General features: G+C 40.4%; 1 protein-coding gene across 1 annotated transcript in view; it reads left to right on the top strand.

The window, feature by feature from the left end:
* ROR1 (receptor tyrosine kinase like orphan receptor 1) overlaps positions 1 to 25349 on the top strand; it is a 210474-nt gene that overhangs the window by 133964 nt on the left and 51161 nt on the right. The window lies entirely within an intron of this gene.

Here is a 25349-nt window from a genome sequence, read left to right as displayed (position 1 = left end):
CCGCCAAACATACCTTCTTCCGCATGCCAGGTTGGAGACACAGTTAGCACGTGGAAGAAGGTACTCCGAGTCATCAGATGAGACCAAAGTAGAACTTTTTTGGCTAAATGCAAAGGGCTATGTATGGCAGAAAACTAACATGGCACATCACCTTGAAAACACCATCCCCACAGTCAAACATGGTGGTGGCAGCATCATCAACAGTGCAACATATACTGATAAAGCCACCCCTCAGAGCTTTTATGTAAAGCAGAGTGATGTGAAATGGTGGGAAGACTGCATGTGATAAGGACGGGAAAGAATGGAAATTAGCAATTGATCAGACAGTTGAAAAGGAGCTGGAATCAGTTCTCCTAGCAGCACAGGAGAGGTGGGAGCCTTATGTACAACCATTTATTTACATCCCTCAGACTATAACATTTAATATACAACGCAACCCTTTTATTATGACCTTTTATAAATGACCCTTTTAGGACCAGGCCATTTTGCATTTTTGCACTTCAGTTTTTTCCTCCCTTTCTTCTAAGAGACAGAACTTTTTTATGCTTCGTCGCTGTACAAGAATTTTTTCTTTTGCAAAATGAGTGGAAGTTTTGAAAATTCCACGTGTGATAAATAGTGATAAAATGCAATTCTGCCTTTGCTTTTTTGGTTTCATATTTACGGCATTTTATTGCGTTAAAAAAAAAAAGACCTGACGACATCATTCTCCAAGTGAGTTTTATGGCGATATCAAACTTATGTAGTATATATATATTTATATATTTTAGCGATTTTATTTTGCCATTTTCTGACTTTTTGGATGGAGCTGTGCGAGGTTTTTTTATTTATTTTTTTGTGTGCTAAGCTGTAGTTTTAGGGTACTTAGGACAATTTGATCCCTTTTTATTGCATTTTTTGGGAGGAAGCCCAATTTATGAAAACGATAATTATTTCTTTATGCTGTTTACCGCATATTAATTAATTTTATATTTTCATAGATTGGACTCTTACAGACTATGCCAAATATATTTATATTTATTTTTTTCCAATGGGGAAAGGAGGGAGAGGGATTTAAAGCTTAGAAACAAAATTAATCTATTTCTTTTATATTTTTAGAACTTTATTACTACATTTGACTTTCACTCTTTTACCTATAACCCCAAATGCTTTCCAAGCCGGTAATGATTTGGACGCAGGTGATGACGAGGACATGTCACCATGCTTCTTATCAGCAGTGCAGCCCTCAGGCTTCAAGCATAACTAATCTTTAGATCAGAATAAAACTTTTTATTGGTTCTGCCATTAGAGATCTGTAGGTCCTGGATGTTCCTGCCATACAATGGACGGGCCTGAAAGGCAACACGAGTGTCCAGTTGGGGACCTGCAGCGCATACAGAGCATTTTTCCTTAATTTGCCTGCACTGGTGACCCGGTGGGTAATTTCCCCCGCAGAAGGCTTTCTTCTTATTGCCTCATAAATTCAGCACATGTGGAAGTGACCTAATCCGATGGTGATAGCGCTTCATAACTCCTTGACACGTGTCAGGTACAGGTGGAGCAATTTTCCTGCCTTTGATTGACAGGTGGAAATTGAAAGCAGTGCTGCAATGTAATATTATCTGCGGGGACACGTAACAAGTTAATTATAATAGTAGAGAAAGCTAAAACGTGCATTTAATATACCTCTCCGTGCTCCTCCATACGTAGAAGTATTATTCTTTTCAGATAAAATCTTGATAAATAGATTTAAAGGAGCTCAATCAACTGGAAATATTCCATTTTTTGCACCCACAAAATTCTCTATCCAAGATTTAAAAACAGAAAAATGGCTTCTGTAAAATAGCGGCCATAAAATGAAAATCGGGAAGTGATTGCCACCTCCTCCAGGTCAGATATTTTCCAGCTGGTTGTCAGTAAGGGGTTACCCTCATTCTTCTAATGATCTGCCCATTTGGACATCCCAGTTTGGGATATTCTAGGAACAAACACAATGAATAAGATATCTGAATCACCATGTGAACAGAGTCTTATGGCGTTTGGCTTTGATTCCCCCTTTTTTTTTTTGCCTGCGAACCCTGATCTGTTGTCCCTATTTGTGCCCCCCTTTACCCACCTTCTCTCCTTACTGCCGTGTTTCGCAGGCTGCTGTGTCCTCACCGGCATCACTGGTTGTCAGCATGTATCCTTAGTGTTGTGTTTCGCAGGCTGCTGTGTCCTCACCGGCATCACTGGTTGTCAGCATGTATAGTTTCCTGGCATGGAGTCAGAGGAAGAGGAGCCCAACATCAGCATCGGTCTAGGCGTGGCCCAACACTGACTCCGGGGCAGCCGTGGGCACTCAGCGGTGTACTTTGGCATAATCAGTGGGAGGAGTGAGGATAGATCACATGAGGGGATCACATGAGGGTAATATAGAGTTTTCTGAAAAATGTCCAACTTTTCAAGCTAAGTGCTATCATCTAAATTTCTATAACAAAGTAATGTCCTTGCCAACCATTCCAATCCATCTTGGATGCCAGGACTCCATATTATGACTGATCAGCCTTGTGTCACATACTTGGAACCTACTATGATGGCTGCTTTCCGAAAGGTTTTAGTGGCTCCTGGGAGATTTGCCATTTCTTCCTGGAGTTGGGTAGATCTCCCCTTTTTTGAGAGCATCCTATTTATTTTATTTCTTTATTATCCATCATATTCCACAGACATCGTCATCACTGTCCCTACTATTGTGGCCCACAGTCTAGATTGCTTATCAGTATGCTTTAGGATTTGGGGATGGAAAGTGAAGAACCCTGAGGAAACCCACGCAAACACGGGGAGAACCTACAAACTCCTTGCAGATGTTGTCCATTTGAACCCAGGACTGTCATGGTTTCACATCTCACTGCGGCCTAGGGACACTGTGAGTGACAGCTCAGCTGCCCTATGGGATCTGTGGTGTGCTGGACTGTCAGTTTTGTCAGTGACAGTCCAGTCATCTAATCTGATCCTTGGACATGCTGGGCTGTCAGCGTTTTGATTGACAGCCCTGCTGTTCAACCTGGTTTAGCCTAAGGGTGTTTCCTCAGGTGCGTCTTGTCCTCAGATGATTTACAAGGTATTTAACTGGATTGCTGTTTGCAGCTGATTGTCAGTTGTAGATTTGCTATAATTTTGTGTGTATGTTTGCTTCGTGTCTGACTACTGATCTTGCTGATAACCCTTGATTTTGTTGTGACTACTCTTTTGGATTATCCCTTCTGCTTTTGACACTTTATGACTTCAGGTATCTGACCCCAGACTTGGCCTTTGACTATCCATTGGTTGTACTCCCTGGTTTTGACGTACCCTCCTGGCATTTGACCCCGGACTGTTACCTGACTACGCCTTGGTCTCAACCTTCTGTACTACGTGCCTTCCTGGTATCAGACCTCCTGACTACCCTGTCTCACGGCTTGTCCGTAAGTAATAACTCAGCGTCACAAGGACTAGGGATGAGTGGACCCAAACTTCATAGTTCGGTGTTCATACTGGACAGCACGCCCCATACAATCTCATTGAAAACATGGAGATATCTAAATAAGATGAACTCCTTTTTTTCCATCAGATACTTGCAAGACCGATTACTTTAGAAAACCCCAGAAAATCTTTCAGACTAAAACTTCTGGGGTGACTGTCCCTTTAACACTTTCCAACTTAGCGTCAACATTAATAACGGTGATACTTAATTTTTGAATTTGAAATCGTCAGTTAATAAATGACTTCAACTCAATAAACCGGAACACAAACAGAGGCCTAAATGCCCAATTAACATTTTCATTTCTTCTCTGCCCCCCTCATAACCCTCAGACGTTTACTAAATCACGGCCAACAAGGTCTGAGTGCAGCCCCCTGGCCCGGAGCAGTAAATTACCGGGAGTTTGTTTAAACATTATTGTAGATGCAGAACATTTACTTCTTTTGTTTTCTTTTCCATTGGAGCCAAGGAAACAGCATTTTATATGATAATTTATTTATTTTTTTTACTACCCGTCTATGAATATTTATAGGATGCACAATACAGTATCACAAATCACATGTTCTCCAGAGCTGGAGACCTCAAGTCACGGTCTAATTTTATTCTCCTGGGATACATTAATCTCAAACTGTGCGGTCGTAAATAACTAATTAAACACATTATATTAATAAGCTCTGCCGGCTCGCCAAACACTTTTTTTTTTTTTGTATCGCTGGAGACATTAAGTGATGAAGAGGTCAAGAGACTTGTCCCATTATATGTTTCTGCTTGAAGTCATATGACACTGCTGTTAAACAGACGCTTAGCAGGTAAACCTTGGGCTAATGGAAGCCAGAGTCAATAAAAGCCATATGTCTCAGCGTCAGAATAATAGCTGCTATTTTTGAACTTTTTGCCATTAAATTCCCGCCTTTGCATTCCATAATGCCCAGTGCTAATAAGCTCTAACCATCTCCTGCCTCCACAGCACAGACCCAAAATTATGTTACAATGCCTTTCCATCCTAAACATCAGTATATGAATACAACATTGTCTATACATTTTTATTTTTATGTTTTAAACATCATAAATCAATTTAGCAAATCCAAAAATTTAATATATACTACATGGTATGTATCAATTTGTCAAAGCGCCAAGTTTTAAGGTCTAGCATCATGTCCGGATGAATCTCCCAATATATTATCCTAGTTTTATTAATGCAAAAGCTCAAAATTCTCCTCCACAAACTGCCCCAAACCATACACAAATGAAGCCTCAAGTAGTCGCTGGCTGTTTCCAGAACTTCCAAGTGTCCTTGTCAGTTTTTGGTCTGCTGATTAAGGCGAATAACGCCCTACAACGTCATGGTGCACAAAATCCTACAACGTGATGGTGCACAAAATCCTACAACGTCATGGTGCACAAAATCCTACAACGTCATGGTGCACAAAATCTGGACTTGCCTTCTCGACCTAAAACGTGTGCAGCGTGTTGACCCTTTTGCAGGTAGAGCAATTCACTTTGGACAGTACATGACCCGAAAGTGAACATAGGGCTCGTGCAAATACGAGCCAACGTTGAGGCTCTGGTTATTCAGTTTTTTAGCATGACATAAATTAGTGTAGAAGACATGGGCTTAACAAAGATTGACCAGGACACTTAGACAGTCCAGGACACACCTGAAGGGTATTTTATGGCTTTTTTTTGCATACAGATTGGTAAAGTTTTTTAAACTACTTTTTACTTTTAAAAAACTTCAATTGAGTAATCTGAGTAATCAATATCAACGAAAACTTTGGGCACCCCCTATGTCAAAATTACTGTTATTGTGAACAGTTAAACAAGTTGAAGGTGAAATCATTTCTAAAAGACCTAAAGTTAAAGATTACACATTTCCTTTGTATTTTAGCCCCCCAAAAATATATTGTCCTTTTTTACATTTTAAAAATTACAAAATGGAAAATGGACCGATGCAAAAGTTTGGGCACCTTTTGAAGATTTCTGTGCTCAGATAACTTTGACCAAGGTTTCAGACCTTAATTAGCCTGTTAGGGTTATGGCTTGTTCACTATCATCGTTGGGAAAGGCCAGGTGATGCAAATTTCTCAACTTTATTAAAAACAGCCTCCTCTAACCTTGTGCCAAAAAAACAGCAGCCATTGGTTCTTCTAAGCAGCTGCCGAGCACTCTGAAAATGAAAATGGTGGAGGCCCACAAAGTAGGAGAAGGCTATAAGAAGATAGAAAAGTGTTTTCAAGTTGCCCTTTCTTCAGTTCAAAATGTAATTAAGAAATGGCAGTGAACAGGAACAGTGGAGGTCAAGATAAGGTCTGGAAGACCAAGCTAAATTTCAGTGAGAGCTGCTCGTAGGATTGCCAGAGAGGCAAATCACAACCTCCGCTTGACTGCAAAAGACCTTCATAAAGATTTAGCAGTCTCTGGAGTTGTGGTACATTGTTCTACTGTTCAGAGACACCTGCACAAATATGGTCTTCATGGAAGAGTCATCAGAAGAAAACCTCTCCTGCATCCTCACCATGAATTTCAGTGTTACAAGTATTGAAAAGAACATCTAAACAAGCCTGATGCATTTTGGAAACAAGTCCTGTGGACCAATGAGGTTAAAATAGAACTCTGTGGCCACAATGATCACAAGAGAAAAAAGGGCACAGAAATTCAGGAAAAGAACATCTTGCCAACCAATAAGCATGGGGGTGGACCAATCATGCTTTGGGGTTGTGTTGCAGCCAATGGCACAGAAACATCTCACGGGTAGAGGGAAGAATGGATTCAAGTCAATGAAATTTCCAAAAATTCTTGATGCAAATATAAAACCATCTGTAAAAAAGCTGAAATTGAAAAGAGGAAGAGGATGGCTTCTACAAATAGATAATGATCCTAAACACACGTCACAATCCACAATAGACGACCTCAAACGGTGCAAACTGAAGGTTTTACAATGGCCCTCACAGTCCCCTGATCTGAACATCATTGAAAACCTGTGGCCTCCGGGTTCTCCAATTTCCTCCGACACTGCAAAGACATCCCGATAGGGAATTTAGACCCTTGGTGTCCCCCGTCCTTTCTTTTAATTGATTCATTAGTAACATAATATCGTATCCTAGCCCTATAAAGGTGATGAGTGTATTATCCTGCTGTGTATTACAGCTAAAGAATGTGTTGATGCTAATCCGAAACGCGTTGTTTTTAAACTAAATTTGTTTTTTTAACACTTGGTTCATCGTGACATCCATGGCAGCGCCCGAACACCACTGCCACTTCTCTACTATCTATATGATTGTACGATTAGATTAGAATGTCTTTTGTTTGGATTGTTACTTTTTCTTAGAAAAGTCCCCGATGATCCAAAACCAGTTATTATCTGTAAGGGAAGCTAGCGATAAGTGTTCAATTTTCCTGCAGCGCCACCACAGGGCAAATGAGGCATTACACAGCTTCCAATATGATGGATGGTTGTTCATGTGTTTCATGATGGGTCCTCCAGATAGAGAGATACTTTGTTGCTTTTTGTAGCTGCCCTGGTTAATAGAGTGAGTGTCCTGGTTGATAAATCAGTGCAGCAGATTAGACCAGAGCTCGTTCATTTCATCTTATTATGGAACGTCCCTTTAAATGTTTCTTCACAGTTGCAAAAAAAATAAAAAAATTCCCATGTAATGGATTATTTCACCTTCTGTTAATATTTTTGTTATCATTTCAGCTCATAAGATGACCCAGATGGTCCCTTCAGCTGTAGATCCAGCTGGGCTCCATCTCCGGCCGCTCCATCAGAGTTTTGCAATAATTCCCAATTGCAAACATTTATAAGGAAAGCAAGTCTGAGGGGGAAGAGGTATAACCTCATTCAACCTAATAGTGTTAGACAGATATCACATTAGCGTTTGTTTCATCAGGCCTCTCATGACTCTGATTAGGTATGTGCTGGCTGCTAGATAATGGGAAAAGTTTGTCTCTGTGCACGTCAGGAATTCTCAGAGTCCAACTTCTGATATTCATCGTAGTGGGGGATAAATTATTACACTATGTCCCAACTGCCCCTCCAGGCGGCGGCACTGCCTCTCCCTGACTGCAGGAGATAAGGAGAAATAACAGTTTCAGTCTAGAGAATGTGAAAATCACAGAAGAGTCCATCCGTCATTATTACACTCACACTCCACATCCCAACAGAATGGGCGTAGGGGCCCTTTAAATTTTAGACCCCCTTCACTCACACTTTTTTTTTTCCAGCGTTTCTTTCCCCATGTAAAAAGCACCAATGATTTTCAAGCATTCATCATTTTGTCTTCTACAAATGTGTTTAGAATTGATTTTCCATTTTTGTTTACATTTATAGAATGCATAAAAAATGCTTGCTACATATGTAAAAAAAAAAGGCCTATAGAAAAGCCAATGGGAAAAATGCAATAAAAATGTTCATATTCAAAGTAAAAAGAAAAAAAAACACCAAACTACTCCACTGACTAAAAAGAACAAAAAACATAAATCCACCACAATTAAAAACACATTTTTGTATGGTGTTTTCTATTTCACTATTGACATCTTGACGCAACATTTTGGGGGCAAAGAATGCAGATTAAAAATTAAAAAATAAAACACAGAAAAAGTGCTATGATAAAAAAAAACAACAACTTTATTTCATCAAATGCGTGAAACCACCCTAAAGGGTGTTGTCCTGAAGGTTGGGAATGTTTTCAGAACATTTATATGGCACCACTAATTTCCGCAGCACTTTGCAGACATGATCACCACTGTCCCCACTGTCACTCACAATCTAAGTAGTGTATCTTTGGATTGTGGGAAGAAATCAGCCTAATTCCTCACCATCCTCTTGCAGATGTTGTCCTTAGTGGGATTTGAACCCAGGACCCCAGTGCTAACCACTGAGCCACCATGTATCAGGTACTTCTCCCAAAATATTAGTAAACAAACTTTTATGGCAAACTTTGATGGATTGGTCCCAGGATATTACTGGTTGTGATGTGATTTTCCATGACCTGAACTCCTTTTCTTTACTTCTCTTATTTTGGCAATTCACTAAAATTTTGCTTTAGCTTCTTATTCTCCTGTTTGTGATAGTAAGACATTGAATACTATGGCTTATTTACACTCAAGTCCAAAAAACTATAATAATTGGGCAACTGGGTCAGCTACAAGATCATCACACAGGGCCCCAGTGCCTGAGGAGCTCAGGGCTTTCCAGACACATATTAGATGATTGGAGTATGATTAGAGGATTGAAGAACTATTAGCGGATTGGAGAACTATTAGAGGATTGGAGAACTATTAGAGGATTGGAGAACTATGACTGTCGTGTTCCAGTTACGAGGGCACAGGTGGGACCCAAGAACACAAATTGAAATGGTCACATTACTCTTTTCTTTTTCTGCTGATAATAGTAGTTGGAACCATGGCTCTGATCTGGGCCACCTTCTTTCTACCTTGGGCATGGCAGGATTTCAGTAACTGTTAAGGTAGTGAACAGTGTGCCATGCCATACCAAACCATAAAGTGACGGCTACTTCTGCACCCTCTATTTTCACACTTATTGTTTCCCTGAAATGTACAGTACAGACCAAAAGTTTGGACACACCTTCTCATTTAAAGATTTTTCTGTATTTTCATGACTATGAAAATTGTAAATTCACACTGAAGGCATCAGAACTATGAATTAACACATGTGGAATTATATACTTAACAAAAAAGTGTGAAACAACTGAAAATATGTCTTATATTCTAGGTTCTTCAAAGTAGCCACCTTTTGCTTTGATGACTGCTTTGTACACTCTTGACATTCTCTTGATGAGCTTCAAGAGGTAGTCACCGGAAATTGTTTTCACTTCACAGGTGTGCCCTGTCAGGTTTAATAAGTGGGATTTCTTGCCTTATAAATGGGGTTGGGACCATCAGTTGTGTTGAGCAGAAGTCTGGTGGATACACAGCTGATTGTCCTACTGAATAGACTGTTAAAGTAAAGAAAAACGAGTGGCCATCATTACTTTAAGAAATGAAGGTCAGTCAGTCTGAAAAATTGGGAAAACTGTCCCCAAATGCAGTGGCAAAAACCATCAAGTGCTACAAAGAAACTGGCTCACATGAGGACCGCCCCAGGAAAGGAAGACCAAGAGTCACCTCTGCTTCTGAGGATAAGTTTATCCGAGTCACCAGCCTCAGAAATCGCAGGTTATCAGCAGCTCAGATTAGATACCAGGTCAATGCCACACAGAGTTCTAGCAGCAGACACATCTCTACAACAACTGTTAAGAGGAGACTTTGTGCAGCAGACCTTCATGGTAAAATAGCTGCTAGGACACCACTGCTAAGGACAGGCAACAAGCAGAAGAGACTTGTTTGGGCTAAAGAACACAAGGAATGGACATTAGACCAGTGGAAATCTGTGCTTTGGTCTGATGAGTCCAAATTTGAGATCTTTGGTTCCAACCACCGTGTCTTTGTGCGACGCAGAAAAGGTGAACGGATGGACTCTACATACCTGGTTCCCACCGTGAAGCATGGAGGAGGAGGTGTGATGGTGTGGGGGGCTTTGCTGGTGACACTGTTGGGGATTTATTCAAAATTGAAGGCATACTGAACCAGCATGGCTACCACAGCATCTTGCAGCGGCATGCTATTCCATCCGGTTTGCGTATCATTTATTTTTCAACAGAACAGTGACCCCAAACACACCTCCAGGCTGTGTAAGGGCTATTTGACCAAGAAGGAGCGTGATGGGGTGCTACGCCAGATGACCTGGCCTCCACAGTCACCAGACCTGAACCCAATCGAGATGGTTTAGGGTGAGCTGGACCGCAGAGTGAAGGCAAAAGGGCCAACAAGTGCTAAGCATCTCTGGGAACTCCTACAAGATTGTTGGAAGACCATTCCCAGTGACTACCTCTTGAAGCCCATCAAGAGAATGCCAAGAGTGTGCAAAGCAGTCATCAAAGCAAAAGGTGGCTACTTTGAAGAACCTAGAATATAAGACATATTTTCAGTTGTTTCACACTTTTTTAAGTATATAATTCCACATGTGTGAATTCATAGTTTTGATGCCTTCAGTGTGAATGTACAATTTTCATAGTCATGAAAATACAGAAAAATCTTTAAATGAGAAGGTGTGTCTAAACTTTTGGTCTGCACTGTACGTTTTTTTTTCCTTACCTACAAGCCACACCCCATCAAAACCTCTCGTTCCACCCATGAAGAAGCCTCTAGATTCCGGAGCTCGGCATGAAGCAATTAAACAGTTATTTTTCTGTGAGCTCTTAGTAGAATTTTGTTTAGCATATCTTCCATGAGTAAAGGAGGTCTCTTATCTTTTCTAGGAGTCTCATGGACTTAGTGTGAGAGTTAGCAATTATGTCTATAGTTCCGCCCCTGAGGAACTCATTGAAGAGTGCAAGAAAAAAGGATTCTCCCGCCTTCATTTATGGAAGGACATGTACTGGGTCCTCTTAGGCCGGCGTCACACTCGGCGTAAGACAATACGGTCCGTATTTTACGGCCGTAATACGGCCGAAATACGGTGAAATGTTCCCAAAATAGTGATCCGTAGGCAGGGTGTGTCAGCGTATTTTGCGCATGGCATCCTCCGTATGTAATCCGTATGGCATCCGTACTGCGAGATTTTCGCGCAGGCTTGCAAAACCGACATCTAATGGATTTATGTGCTCAAATGTTCATTAAAACATATATACAGTATATATATATATATATATGTCATTGAGACACATATATATATATTCTGTATTTAGATTTCATTCTGCGCGATATCTGTGAACAGCCGGTAATTCAATTGCCGGCTTTTCATTTCTCCTTCACAAACCCGACAGGATATGAGACATGGTTTACATACAGTAAACCATCTCATATCCCCTTTTTTTTGCATATTTCACACTACTAATGTTAGTAGTGTGTATGTGCAAAATTTCAGCGCTGTAGCTGCTAAAATAAAGGGTTAAATGGCGGAAAAAATTGGCGTGGGCTCCCGCGCAATTTTCTCCGCCAGAGCGGTAAAGCCAGTGACTGAGGGCAGATATTAATAGCCAGGAGAGGGTCCATGGTTATTGACCCCCCCGTGGCTAAAAACATCTGCCCCCAGCCACCCCAGAAAAGGCACATCTGGAAGATGCGCCTATTCTGGCACTTGGCCACTCTCTTCCCACTCCCTGTAGCGGTGGGATATGGGGTAATGAAGGGTTAATGCCACCTTGCTATTGGAAGGTGACATTAAGCCAGATTAATAATGGAGAGGCGTCAATTATGACACCTATCCATTATTAATCCAATTGTAGGAAAGGGTTAAAAAACACACACACACATGATTAAAAAGGATTTTAATGAAATAAACACAGCGGTTGTTGTAATAATTTATTGTTCTCTCAAATCCATTTGCAGTCCCTCGCTTGGCAACATAATAAACGCACAAGATACATACCTTCTGATGCACTGTCAGGTCCAACGATGTAATCCATCTGAAGGGGTTAACTAATATTACAGGCAGGAGCCCTGCTATAATGCAGCTGTGCTCCGTGCTTGTAGTTCCCCTGCGAATGAATGAAATGTAGGTCATTGACCTACATTTCATTCATTCGCGGTGAGGCGCCCTCTGGTGGATGTTCTCATGAACTGCAGCCTGGGAACTTTTTCCCACGCTCCAGGTCATATGAGGACATCCACCAGGGGGCGCATCACCGCGAATGAATGAAATGTAGGTCAATGACCTACATTTCATTCATTCGCAGGGGAACTACAAGCACGGAGCACAGCTGCATTATAGCAGGGCTCCTGCCTGTAATATTAGTTAACCCCTTCAGATGGATTACATCGTTGGACCTGACAGTGCATCAGAAGGTATGTATCTTGTGCGTTTATTATGTTGCCAAGCGAGGGACTGCAAATGGATTTGAGAGAACAATAAATTATTACAACAACCGCTGTGTTTATTTCATTAAAATCCTTTTTAATCATGTGTGTGTGTGTTTTTTAACCCTTTCCTACAATTGGATTAATAATGGATAGGTGTCATAATTGACGCCTCTCCATTATTAATCTGGCTTAATGTCACCTTCCAATAGCAAGGTGGCATTAACCCTTCATTACCCCATATCCCACCGCTACACGGGAGTGGGAAGAGAGTGGCCAAGTGCCAGAATAGGCGCATCTTCCAGATGTGCCTTTTCTGGGGTGGCTGGGGGCAGATGTTTTTAGCCACGGGGGGCCAAAAACCATGGACCCTCTCCTGGCTATTAATATCTGCCCTCAGTCACTGGCTTTACCGCTCTGGCGGAGAAAATTGCGCGGGAGCCCACGCCAATTTTTTCCGCCATTTAACCCTTTATTTTAGCAGCTACAGCGCTGAAATTTTGCACATACACACTACTAACATTAGTAGTGTGGAATATGCAAAAAAAAGGGGGATATGAGATGGTTTACTGTATGTAAACCATGTCTCATATCCTGTCGGGTTTGTGCAGGAGAAATGAAAAGCCGGCAATTGAATTACCGACTTTTCACTAACAGCGCTGCGTATTTCTCGCAAGTCACACTGCTGGTCAGTGTGGAATCCGTATTTTTCTCGCCCCCATAGACTTTCATTGCCGATTTTTTTGCGCAGTACGCTGACAAACGCAGCATGCTGCGATTTTGTATGGCCGTAGAAAGCCGTATAATACTGAACCGTAATATACGGCTAATAGGAGCAGCCCCATTGAGAATAATTGTGCCGTATGTTATGCGAGTTTTACGGACGTAGTTTCTGCGCTCTTACGTCCGTAAAACTCGCCAGTGTGACGCCGGCCTTAGATGGGGCAAGGAGGGTGTCCTTCCAATGTTAGATGGAAGAAGCCTCCTCACTGCCGCTGAGGCTAATAGGCATAGTCATTAGAATTAGATAGTAAGCTCTGCCGCTGCAGGGGCCACGACATATGTATAAATTCTCTGTCCAGGGGAGTAGGTCAGGACTGTATAAATAAAATGTAACAATGAGGTAGTCTGCATTTATACATTTGGGAATGTTTGCCGATATCTGGAAAGTTGTTCTGATATATTTTCTTCGTTCTGATGTTTTTCCAAATCCCACAAAACACATCATAATTCACCCTCATAATTCACATAACATTTACTGTATACAGAAATGAAACGCATGGGCTCCGCCGCGCTCTCCGACTAACAAAAACATTTTCTTAACAGAACACAGATTTTGGAACAAATTAAGAATGGGTTTGGGTAAATAAAATGTCCTGTGTTCGAATTACAGCAGAAATAGATGAGTAATGTTTCCCGTATACGGCAATGTGGTGCGTGTAACATCGGTGACAATTGTTTACGCTGCTACAACCTCTAACTTTAACCCTTGAGGAGGTTTACTGATAAAAAAAAAAGTCAAAATTACAGCCGTGGCTGAAAAAAACAAACCAGTATTGAAGTCCATAAATAGATAAATATCAAATGTCAAGCTAATGCTTCCCGTTTTCCTTTTTTTTTTTTACCACTAGGTAATTAGACAAGGGGATTGTCCAGGAATTTATTCAATACTTTTCCGCCCCTGAAAAAAGGGTCTTAAGTTTTTCCTCATTGACCTTTATGCTTTGTACTTTCACTCCATTGTTTTTAAAAGACGAAAATATGTATATTTTTTCCCTACAATATAAAGGTAATAAAATTCATCTTTAACTTTAGGCCTTTTAGAGATCATTTCATCTACAACTTGCTGAACTGTTCACAATAACAGTCATTTTGACCAGGCGTGCACAAACATTTACATGCCGGCTTTTACTAAATGCAATCCTTCATATTATATAGCTCTATGTACTTACAATTGCTAATTTTGCCTTTCTACCCAGATAATTATTCTCTTTTCTCTGCTCTATGTAGAAACAGGAAATCTTTTGTCCCTGCAGAAATCATCCCCTTCTTCATCTCTTGACCAAGCTGCTCCCTCCCTTTTGCCATAGACTTTTGCAGTGACTCATAACTTGCGCAGAGAAAATGTACCTCCTGTTTCTACATAGAGCTTAGAAGGGTCCAGCTCATCAGCTTTCAATCACGTGATATCATAGACCTAATGAAAAAGAGAAGTAATACCTGGGTAGAAAGGCAAAATGAGCAATTGTAAGTGCACGGTGCTGTATAATATGATGACTGCAATATATTAAGAGGATAAACGTTTTGATGGGAGGAGGAGGAGGAGGGGGAGGGTTTCTTTAACACAAAAAAACTAAAACATAAAAATTGCAGGATGTGGCAAATCAGCTAATGTGTTCTAAAATTAAGGTTACATGAGTCAAGGATTGGAATACAATACAATTTCTTGTGTAAAAGCGTAAAAGTTGCAGACAGGGAAAAAAAAAAGGTAACGAGCCCCCATAAAATCATGATGCAACTTTCTTTAAGGTTTTTAAACCAAACCTGCATTTTTTGCTGCGTTTTTGCACTTACTCATTGCTTTCTGTGGGTTAAAAGATGCTGAAGGAAGTGACATGGGTAGCACGGTGGCTCAGTGGTTAGCACTGTGTGGTGGCTCAGTGGTTAGCAGCTTAAAATTTGCCTGCAAAAACACAACGTGTGAACATAATAATACACATATAAGAAAAAACATAAAAGTAAAGTAAAAAAGAAAGACTGGTATTTAATCTAGATGTCTCTGAGGGTGGTAGGACTCTGGTGAGTTATGGTGGAGCGAGGACTGTCGGTGGGAGTCACTGCGCCCCAGTCCGGATTCCATCTTTCCAGTGACTGAGCATGTTGTATGTGAGATGACTTTGCGCACAGTTCTGGTACATTCCTCCAGCCTGGGAAATGTCATCTAGAGGCCGAAAGCACGAAGCGCCTGAATTATGGAGTGTAGAGAAATGGATGAAACGTGGATATTTGTTATTAAAAGCCGGGTGCACAGAGATCCATGAACATTTATTAATGAGCCCCTGATATTTATTTCCATCTCTTCCGTCTCACACGTTTGTGCTCCCCGTGTGACAGCAGATCACTCATGTTCTCTAGGTGAAAGGCTCTGACTGTTCTCCTGTGATCTACTGAGCCTGGAGACCCCTCTGGACACAACTGGGACCATGAATCATGCGGTCAGTGCCATAAAAAATGGACACTACATTCCTAGAAATCTGTAAGCATCAGTGTGGGAGGTATGAGGAGCGCCCCCATATTATCGCGTGGGGGCAGGTTATATGTTAATATGGAACCTAATGGTCTGGAAATCATAGTATCCATCAAAACCATCTGAGATTCACCATCTGCTGCCATAAAGGAGTATTACAGGATTTACTATAATTTACTGCATAGATGATGTCCACCAAAATGAAAAGAAAACAGCGTGACAATAAATATGGGGTCTCCCTATCATTCCTCCTGGGGCTGCACCTCACCATTCCCGTGCTCCGGACTACACAGGAGCAGTATTATAGTAGTTATATTCTTGTACATAGGAGCAGTATTATAGGAGTTATATTCTTGTACATAGGGGCAGTATTATAGTAGTTATATTCTTGTACATAGGGGGCAGTATTATAGTAGTTATATTCTTGTACATAGGGGCAGTATTATAGTAGTTATATTGTACATAGGGAGCAGTATTATAGTAGTTATATTCTTGTACATAGGGACAGTATTAATAGTTATATTCTTGTACATAGGGGGCAGTATTATAGTAGTTATATTCTTGTACATAGGGGCAGTATTATAGTAGTTATATTCTTGTATATAGGGGTAGTATTATAATAGTTATATTCTTGTACATAGGAACAGTATTATAGTAGTTATATTCTTGTACATAGGAGCAGTATTATAGTAGTTATATTCTTGTACATAGGGGCAGTATTATAGTAGTTATATTCTTGTACATAGGAGCAGTATTATAGTAGTTATATTCTTGTACATAGGGGCAGTATTATAGTAGTTATATTCTTGTACATAGGAGCAGTATTATAGTAGTTATATTCTTGTACATAGGGGCAGTATTATAGTAGTTATATTCTTGTACATAGGGGCAGTATTATAGTAGTTATATTCTAGTACATAGGAGCAGTATTATAGTAGTTATATTCTTGTACATAGGAGCAGTATTATAGTAGTTATATTCTTGTACATAGAGGCAGTATTATAGTAGTTATATTCTTGTACATAGGAGCAGTATTATAGTAGTTATATTCTTGTACATAGGGGCAGTATTATAGTAGTTATATTCTTGTACATAGGGGCAGTATTATAGTAGTTATATTCTAGTACATAGGAGCAGTATTATAGTAGTTATATTCTTGTACATAGGAACAGTATTATAGTAGTTATATTCTTGTACATAGGAACAGTATTATAGTAGTTATATTCTTGTACATAGGGGCAGTATTAATAGTTATATTCTTGTACATAGGGGGCAGTATTATAGTAGTTATATTCTTGTACATAGGGGCAGTATTATAGTAGTTATATTCTTGTACATAGGGGCAGTATTATAGTAGTTATATTCTTGTACATAGGGGCAGTATTATAGTAGTTATATTCTTGTACATAGGGGCAGCATTATAGTAGTCATATTCTTGTACATAGGAGCAGTATTATAGTAGTTATATTCTTGTACATGGGAGCAGTATTATGGTAGTTATATTCTTGTACATAGGGGGCAGTATTATAGTAGTTATATTCTTGTACATAGGAGCAGTATTATAGTAGTTATATTCTTGTACATGGGAGCAGTATTATAGTAGTTATATTCTTGTACATAGGAGCAGTATTATAGTAGTTATATTCTTGTACATAGGGGCAGTATTATAGTAGTTATATTCTTGTACATAGGGGCAGTATTATAGTAGTTATATTCTTGTACATAGGAGCAGTATTATAGTAGTTATATTCTTGTACATAGAGGGCAGTATTATAGTAGTTATATTCTTGTACATAGGAGCAGTATTATAGTAGTTATATTCTTGTACATATGGGCAGTATTATAGTAGTTATATTCTTGTACATAGGGGCAGTATTATAGTAGTTATATTCTTGTACATAGGGGCAGTATTATAGTAGTTATATTCTTGTACATAGGGGCAGTATTATAGTAGTTATATTCTTGTACATAGGAGCAGTATTATAGTAGTTGTATTTCTGTATATAAGGAGTAGTACATGGAAGTGCATTAGAAGTAGAGGATGACATCACAATCTAAAAATTCCCCCAAGTAGAAACAGATAATTACATTTGTTCTCTACTCTGGGTCACTTTGGGACAGATATTGAATAACTTTTATAAGATTTTTTGGAATATTTAATGTTTCATCGTTAGGTAGAAAGTGAAAGTACTTGTTAGGCTACTTTCACACTAGCGTCGTATGACGTACCGACACGAGCAGTGAAAGCGCCGCACAACGGGGGTAGCGGATGCTGTTTTTCAACGCATCCGCTGCCCCATTGTGAGGGGAGGCGGAGGCGCATGCGCGGTCGGAAATGGCGGACACGACGCACCAAAAAACGTTTCATGCAACGTTTTTTGGTGCCGACGGTCCGACGCTACCGTCGCACGACGGTTGCGACGTGTGGCAATGCGTCGCTAATGTTAGTCTATGGATAAAAAACGCATCCTGCAAGCAATTTTGCAGGATGCGTTTTTTAGCCACAACGACGCATTGCGACGTGCAGTGCACGACGCTAGTGTGAAAGTAGCCTGAGTTGTTTCGTAAAAGTAACAGCACTACAGGATGCCCCTCTACAGAGTCCATGTTCCCTCCCAAACTTACACATACTTCTTTGTTCTGACTCCCTGTTGTTTCGCAGCTTGTACCAACAGCTCAGGCCCTGTAGAATTGCTTCCCTGTCCCCACCGGCCTCTCCATGTTTTTTCTTTGATTCATACTTACAGCACGGAACTCATTAAGTGTTCACATAAACATCGAGAATGAAGAAAGGACTGATGGCCAGCAAAATCATTTCAGACTATGAGCTTGGCAGAAGAACAACTACTCCCAGCAGTCTCTCCCCCCTCAGTGCAAGGCTGTACCTGGCTGATACCTTTCAGTAAAAGCTTCTTAATTTCTTTCAGGAAGTCACACCAGGATGGATACATTTATGGAAATAGTTGCATCCTTCGCTGGTGAGATGATAGGCCAAGAAAAATGTTGAGGAACCTGTTAAAACGCCAATTTTTTGGAGCAAGAATAAACCAAGTAACACTTTTGGGAACAGTTCGGTCATTAATGAGGAGAAAGCCCCGTTCCTTAAGACTCCCAGCTTTCCTCGTGCCAGGAGCGGCTCTTCCCATACATTTCATGCTTTGTGGTTGATACGTTTATGGGCTTTCAACAATATTTATGTCGAGTGTTACAGCAAAACGACACATGTGAGAGCCATAAATCTCACCGTACTTCACAAGACATTAACAGCCACCATGTATCTCTTCTATTCTTTCTTTTTACTTATTTTTGGACTTTTCCAAAAAGTTTAAATGGTGATTAAAAATGGGAGAGAATGGAGAAATTGCCTGAAGGCACAAGGAGGAAAGATCTGCAGGATTGGATGAGGCGATATTTCCTGCCTTATAGGGTTGGAAAATGTAAATTAAGTGTATGAGTTGTGGAATTGGACCAAATTGGATTTAGTTATGGTCAAGGATATAGAAATCATGGAGATGGTGGACCCATGGAGAAGGTGACTGATCTCCAGGTCTCTGCTTCCTACGAGTGCCATGTGCCAGGTCACTGTGTCATTATTTTTCTATTTAAACTGCCTGAAGGGAAGGAGATTGCCTATATATTGGCTTTAATTGCCCCTAGGGTCTGAAAATTAATACAAAAACCAAAAGGAAAGCAATTGTAAAGTCACTCTATGCTATATGGTAGATATAAAGCATACCTATGCCTTTACAGACACAAAAAAAATAAACTGGTCTTGCTACCCCCATTCCTTCTTTGTTTGGTGCATATACCAGTCTAATATGTACTGGAACTGTCCTGATTCTTCTGCTTTCCAACTTGTCATCCATATTTTTTCTCAGTGGGCGGTTCCCCTTTAGCATCATTCTGACAGCACTACAGGTGCTGGAACTTTCTTTTCCCCCACTTTGCAACATGCTCCAATCATGTATTGAAACCCACTATTATTATTATTATTTATTATTATAGCGCCATTTATTCCACGGCACTTTACATGTGAGGAGGGGTATACATAATAAAAACAAGTACAGTACAATACATCTCACAATGGTACGGGAAGAGAGAGGATCCTGCCAGTGTCAATTTATTATCTCTGTCATGTATCTGTGTATGTAATGGAATGGACATGAAAGGAGGAGCAGGGAGAAAAAAAATCCACCCCTAATTCCTGTACAGAGACAAATACAAAGACCCACCCCTACTACCTATGGAGAGGCAAAGACCACCCTCTTCCCATAGAGTGAAAATGACTTGGCCCACTTTCTGCACAGAGACAAAGGCCTCCCCTTACTTCCATTAGAGAGACAAAGATCCATCCTTATGTACAATACAGAAACAAGGATTCATCCCCAAATATCTACCGATTATTTCCTGTAGAGACAGAGACCTGGCCCCACTTCCTGTAAATATATAAAAATCCACGCCTACTTCCTGTGCAGACACAAAGACTCACCCCCACTTCCTGTAAAGAGAAAAAGATTTGCCCTCACTTCCTGTACAGAGACAAAGACTTACCCCACTTCCTGAACAAGAGACAAAGATACACCCCCATTTCCTGTACAAAGGCTAAGACATACCCCCACTTCCTGTAGAGGCAAAAACATATCTCCACTTCCTGTACAGACACAAAGACTCATCCTCACTTCCTGTACCCAGAGAAAGACATGCCCCCACTTGCTATACAGATACAAAGGTACACCCCTACTTCCTGTACACAGAAAGACATGCCCTCACATCCTGAACAGATACAAAGACTCACCCCCACTTCCTGTAAAGAGAAAAATATTTGCCCTCACTTCCTGTACAGAGACAAAGACTTACCCCACTTCCTGAACAGAGGCAAAAACATGCCTCAACTTCCTGTACAGACACAAAGACTCATCCTCACTTCCTGTACACAGAGAAAGACATGCCCCCACTTGCTATACCGATACAAAGGCACACCCCTACTTCCTGTACAAAGACAATGACATGCCCCCATTTCCTGTACAGAGACAAAGACTCCCACCTCCTGTACACAGAAAGACATGCCCTCACATCCTGAACAGATACAAAGGCTCAGCCCTACTTCCTGTACAGAGACAAAGACACGCCCCTACTTCCTATACAGAGACAAATACTTGCTCTACTTTCTCTACAGAGACAAAAATTTTCTCCCACTTCCAGTACAGAGACAAAGATTCATCCTCACTTACTGTACAAAGACTCACCCCCACTTCCTGTACAGAGACAAAGACACACCTCAAGTTCATGTACAGAGTCAGAGACACGCCTCAACTTCCTGTACATACATAAAGACACCCCCCCACTTCCTGTACAGATGCAAAGACACGCCCCCACTTCCTGTACAGATGCAAAGACACGCCCCCACTTCATCTACAGATGCAAAGACACGCCCCCACTTCATCTACAGATGCAAAGACACGCCCCCACTTCCTGTACATATGGAAAGACACGCCCCCACTTCCTGCACAGAAGCAAAGACATGCCCCCACTTCATCTACAGATACAAAGACACGCCCCCACTTCCTGTACAGATACAAAGACACGCCCCCACTTCCTGTGCAGATACAAAGACCCGCCCCCACTTCCTGTAATTTAACTCGTCATCTCTGCTAGTAGAGGGGGATTACACTTGTCAGTAGGCAGTGGCCAGAAAGTTAGGAGATATCTAGCAGCGAGCACTTAGGCTCATTTTTCCAGGGAAAAACAACCCAATTCTTAAATACAATGATTTGCTTATTTTTTATTTATTGCGTTAACGATCAAATGAGATTAAGTTGTGTAAAAGTACAGGGACCATTTAAACGGTAAAATTAGTGACTGTGTGATTACACTGCAAGTCTGAGGCTGAACTGGAAATATTTACATTCTAGGAAACGCGTGAATCCAAGTTTATCGCAATGAAGGTTACGCTCTGTCACAAGATAATTAGTAGTTCAACTTCAGTTTTAATTTCTGTATTTTCTTACTTCTTTTGTACTTTCCAAGATCTGGGGCAGTGAAGTAGCTGGCACGCTTATTACACTGAATGGCAGAAACTCCATGTATCTGGCTGCAGACTCGGGTGCTGCAGCCAAGCGCACTGGTGAAAGTGAATGGAGGGCTGTGAATTGGTCGGCTCACATCATGCAGAGCTAATGCCAAGGACTTAAGTTGCTGCAGATGTCTTGGATGAGGATAAGGTACATGGAGGAAGGAGAAGGTCTTTAACAAAGTGGTACTGGACCATTATCAACACATTAACCCATTACTGGCCCTCCTGGACCAATATATACACATCATTACTATTACATTACTCATTGTGGGACGGGATTACGCCTGATTTTACTAAATTATAGGCTCAAAATGGCTTTCGGGAAACATGTGCTGGCAGAATCTGATCCATATTCTACAATTTGCCGTTCAAAATACATATTTAATATAGCTCCTTTAAAGAAGACGAGCGTACTACAGAAAATCTGTGCTGCATTGTGCAGCAGTGTAATATGGAAATAATGATGTCGTTAAAGAATAACATAATTACTGTAATTTGTTTTTATATTATTTTTTTTGCCTACAACTAAGAACATTCACTAAACATCGTGCCAAACCTTCATTCATGTTAGGAGACATAACAAACTCATACCTAAAATACTGGGATTTTCTGTGGTTTCTATAAGCCCTGACCCTAAGAACAAGAATAGAAGGACTTAATTCCTGCCCCCTGTGTGTAAGAATGTAACTGCTATAATACTGCTCATATGTGCAAGAATATAACTACTATAATACTGCTCCTATGTGCAAGAATATAACTACTATAATACTGCTCCTATGTGCAAGAATATAACTACTATAATACTGCTCCTATGTACAAGAATATAACTACTATAATACTGCCCCTATGTACAAGAATATAACTACTATAATACTGCTCATATGTGCAAGGATATAACTACTATAATACTGCCCCTATGTACAAGAATATAACTACTATAATACTGCTCCTATGTACAAGAATATAACTACTATAATACTGCCCCTATGTACAAGAATATAACTACTATAATACTGTCTTCTATGTACAAGAATATAACTACTATAATACTGCTCCTATGTACAAGAATATAACTACTATAATACTGTCTTCTATGTACAAGAATATAACTACTATAATACTGCCCCTATGTACAAGAATATAACTACTATAATACTGCCCCTATGTACAAGAATATAACTACTATAATACTGCCCTATGTACAAGAATATAACTACTATAATACTGCCCTATGTACAAGAATATAACTACTATAATACTGCTCCTATGTACAAGAATATGACTACTATAATGCTGCCCCTATGTACAAGAATATAACTACTATAATACTGCTCCTATGTACAAGAATATAACTACTATAATACTGCTCCTATGTGCAAGAATATAACTACTATAATACTGCTCCCTATCTACAAGAATATAACTACTATAATACTGCCCCTATGTACAAGAATATAACTACTAAAATAGTGCTCCTATGTACAAGAATATAATTACTATAATACTGCTCCTATGTACAAGAATATAACTACTATAATACTGCTCCTATGTACAAGAATATAACTATTATAATACTGCTCCTATGTACAAGAATATAACTACTATAATACTGCTCACTGCCGACGCTTCTTTTGACGATACTGAAGTTGAGGCTTCACCTTTTTTCGGGCCACCATTCCAGACTTGTGTAATGTGCTTCGCCCGATCCTTGCATAGATGTCTGTGATCTCACTATTATGCAGCATACGAGCCTCCTCCGCTGCTGTGTTTGTCGCGGCAGAACTGATAGACCTTGTGATGAGCCAACTTGGTGACGCCGATATTTTGCCTGGACATTCACCTTTTGGCTTCTGAATGGATGGACGGACTTCATTTCATATTCTTCCATCTGTCATGGCGCTCACATAATGCCGTTTGGCAATTTTCTTGGCCAATAGACCGCCATCCATGAGCTGGATGATGCTACTTTCTTGGGAAATCTTCGTGGCTGCTTCTTGATTCGATCCAGTGACCTTTCATTTGAGATTGGACCTGATTATACTCTCAGCTATTAGTTAATGTGAGAACAGGTTGTATTTTGTAGTATTCAGGAAGAAAAAGATTTGTCCACTATCAGGAGCAAAACAGTAATAATGCGGTGACATGACAATCTGCACAACTAATCATATGCTAAATAGTTACAAGTCAAATTTATGTATGCGATATCCAAGATGATTGTCTATAAAATGATGGTGGCCTCACAATCAAAGCAGTAGGGGATGGTGAGAGATGGAGCCTGGAAGTGAAAAGTTCAAAGCATTGTTAGCCTTTTGCTCTTCACTGTACACATATGTATACACACTACACATACATACCTAAACATGTATATAGAGAGCACATGTACACACATATTATATATATATATATATATATATATATATATATATATATATATATACAAACATACATATACACACCGCACACATAAACACACTCTAGAAGACTTACCAGTCTGTCTCCTGCAGTTCAGTTCCTCTAGGCACCTGCAGGGTACAGGACCTTTGGTCACATTGATGGTTAGATGATCGGGAAGTCACCAAAGGTCCTGCCTTACTTTTAAGACCAGAAACTGCGACTATTATCAGTGCATTTTCTGCTTGTAGTAGCTGGGAGCCATTATGGGGTTGGGGTCCCTGGACAATTGCCAAGGTTCCTTCCCACCACCTTAATACCTAGAGTCTACATTCACCTAATACAGTTGCTCTCCTGGTGCAGTGCAGGTATTTTAGAATTTCTATCCTCTCACATGGAATAGGTTGAATAAAGTTTTGGCCGCCCTCCCTGGTCCATTCTACCTATAAGATTAGGATGAGAAATGCGCCTCCGTTTCTGACAATAATGAAATAAAGATCAGACATCATTAGAAGAACATTGCGGCTTTTCATTACAGTAGAATTACTGGATCAGCCTTCAGTCTGCCAGGTTCCATCGTCAGGACCTTTCCGTAGAAGCCGTCTGTCTTGGCCGGTTCTTTGGATGGTCTGGTGACAATCATGGCGAAATCGGGGATTATTACCGTTTTACAGAGCTCGCCCTAGCCAAACCAAAAGTATTAATTTCCTAAATAATAGCAGGAGATTGACATGAAAGAGACGCACATGGGGCCGGCGGCTGAACAATGTGGCCGCATTGCCAAGAAGAAGGGAAGAAATCAGTTTTTGTTTGCCTGGTTCTGGAATGCTTCTGTTTTTTATGTGAGCCCCGACTTTGATGTCCGCGTTATGTATAGAGACTGGACTGATGCGTTTGTCTTGGCAAAAAGCAAAAGAGCCATTAAACAGACAATTTTTTTGTAGAATTACACAAAGATAGCTTTATTAGTCATCCCTGCTTATTTTGACATGGGAAACATTCCTGTGTTGATACAATGTATCCATGTGAATCCCAGAGTCTATAAAGCAGGTCGTCAACATTAAACAGATGCTTCCAAATAAAATGTAACAACACATCTTCCTAGTAATGTGCTCTTCCCTTTTTCTTCATTTCTCATTGTTTGTTCTCCTTACTGCAGATCCTGCTTGTTCAGTCTCCGTACTAACCATTATTGCTATACTGGTAGCTAAACTTGAAGTTAGTGGTGTAGCCGGAAGAGTTGGCACTGGGGTGATCGCCCTGGGACCTAATTCTATGGCTGCAAAATATTAAATGTC

The sequence above is a fragment of the Ranitomeya variabilis genome, chromosome 8, assembly GCF_051348905.1.
Source record: "Ranitomeya variabilis isolate aRanVar5 chromosome 8, aRanVar5.hap1, whole genome shotgun sequence".
Classification (NCBI taxonomy): domain Eukaryota; kingdom Metazoa; phylum Chordata; class Amphibia; order Anura; family Dendrobatidae; genus Ranitomeya; species Ranitomeya variabilis.
The sequence above is the reverse complement of the archived record's forward strand: the minus strand, read 5'-3'. Positions and strand labels throughout refer to the sequence as shown.